Below are 2316 nucleotides of genomic sequence, written 5' to 3'. Positions count from 1 at the left end.
AAACACCAAAAACCCAAAAAAATTGCACTAGAGGAGGAGGAGAGAGAAAAAGAAAAAATGAACGAGTAAATTGGCTAGGCAAGAAATGGAAGATGGAGGGAGAGGAGAGCGAGGGGGGATTAGTGTAGTGGATGAGTATATGTGGTGGGCGCGTGATGGAGGGAAGAGGGGGCCAGAGGAGGGGCAAAAGGTGACGCGATTTGCGGGCCCGAAGCGCACGAGTCAACGCTCCTCTCTCTCTCTCTCACTTCTCTCTCTCTCTCTCTCTCTCTCTCTCTCTCTCTCTCTCTCTCTATCCTCTCTTCTCTCTCTCTCTCTCTCTCGTCTCTCTCTCTTCTCTCTCTCTCTCTCTCTCTCTCTCTCTCTCTCTCTCTCTCTCTCTCTCTCTCTCTCTTCTCTCTCTCCTCTGCTCTCTCTTCTCCTCTCTTCTACTACTCGTCACTCTTCTCTCTCTCTCTCTCTCTCTCTCATCTCTGTCTCTCTCTCTCTCTCTCTCTCTCTCTTCTCTGCTTCTCCTCGTCTCTCTCTTCTCTCTTCTCTTCTCTCTTCTCTCTCTCTTCTCTCCTCTCTCTCTCTCTCTCTCTCTCTCTCTCTCTCTTCTCTCTCACCCCCTTTCTCTTTCCCTCTCCCCTCTCTTCCCCCATCTCCATGGGGTCTCTTTGGATGGGCTCTGTTTAAATGTGGTCGATAAACTGCAAATTAACATAAGTATGTTGCATATTTGTGCAGCGTATTGGAAGCATTGTAAAAATAAAAATAAAACACTTGGTGGTAGAATAAGAATTGTAGGGTGGCTATAGTGTTATACTTGTATACATTTAAATCTCCATGGTTACTATAAGGTAACGTGGTTAAGTATTGTCTAAAACAGATGACTCTAAAATACAATGGTACTACAATAGAGCCATGTTGTACTCCATACCTGTCTGTTTCAAAAAGGTCAAATAGGTGGTGCTTATATTTGTCCTGTTTCACACGAGTGTTTGGTGTGAATTGGAAATGGGATTTTTCACATCCAACTACCCCTGAGACACCCTCGGAGAGTGGGGTCACGAACGTGGATTTTTGTTTGTTGTTTTTATTAAAAAAACAATCCAAGCCCCCATTTCAAGAAAACCGAATCATATTTTAAATCTCCCTCTATTTTGCAAGAGCACTGTGTGCGTGTGTTTGTGCGTGCATGTGTGTGCGGCAGCTGTGCGATCCTCAGTCAAATGTGACCCTCCGCCTCAGTAGTAAATTTGTGCTTTCCAACACGTGTTAGGGTAATGGCTCTAACACACTCACAAATCAACATCAGCCCAGCTTAACAGCAGTCACATAAAAAGAGAGGGAGGGAGTATGTGCGTGTGTGCGTATTAATGAGTGGGAGACAGAAAAAGAGTGAAAGATAGACAGAGTGTTTGCGTGTGTGAGAGAGAGAGAGAGAGAGAGAGAGAGAGAGAGAGAGAGAGAGAGAGAGACTTGTAATACGTGTCAGGTGATGTGGTTGTCTGCCAACAGTCAAGCCTGTCTTATCTAGGGGACGTAACTGAATCGGCCTATCTGCCTGTCCCTCTTTATAGCGTTTAGGTGTGCTTTATTCCACTCTCATTATCTGACTGATAGCTACCTCTGGTACCTGTGTGATCTCTCTCTCTCTCAAGGATAAGGAAACATGTGGGGGTGTGTGTATGTGAATGTGGTTGGGGGTGGGGTAGATCGGTGGGAATGTGTGTGGGTGTGTGTGTGTGAGTGCGCAGGGATGGGCAAAAATGGCCAAATACAATTACTAAAGACAGATACAAAATACCATAAAGATCAATGTTTCAAAATAACCTACAGTATTTTGTAATGTGTTGAATTAAAGTACATTAACCAGCCCGAACAGCAACAACATACTCAGTAACGGTTACAAAAAACATTTTGCTTGCCATGACTGTGGTATGTTTAAGCAATAAGGTCCGAGGAGGTGTGGTATATGGCCAATACACCACGGCTAAGGGCTGTTCTTAAGCACAACACACCGCAGAGTGCCTGGACACACTGTGGTACATTGATCATATACAGTAGGGCAAAAAAGTATTTAGTCAGCCACCAATTGTGCAAGTTCTCCCACTTAAAAAGATGAGAGAGGCCTGTAATTTTCATCATAGGTACACTTCAACTATGACAGACAAAATGAGAGAAAAAATTACAGAAAATCACATTGTAGGATTTTTAATGAATTTATTTGCAAATTATGGTGGAAAATAAGTATTTGGTCAATAACAAAAGTTTATGAGGGAGGAGATTTCTGGTCCATTCGCAACAAGGGTACTATAAAAACGTATTGAG

This window comes from Salvelinus sp. IW2-2015, linkage group LG1, assembly GCF_002910315.2.
Source record: "Salvelinus sp. IW2-2015 linkage group LG1, ASM291031v2, whole genome shotgun sequence".
Taxonomy (NCBI): domain Eukaryota; kingdom Metazoa; phylum Chordata; class Actinopteri; order Salmoniformes; family Salmonidae; genus Salvelinus; species Salvelinus sp. IW2-2015.
This window is presented reverse-complemented; position numbering follows the sequence as displayed.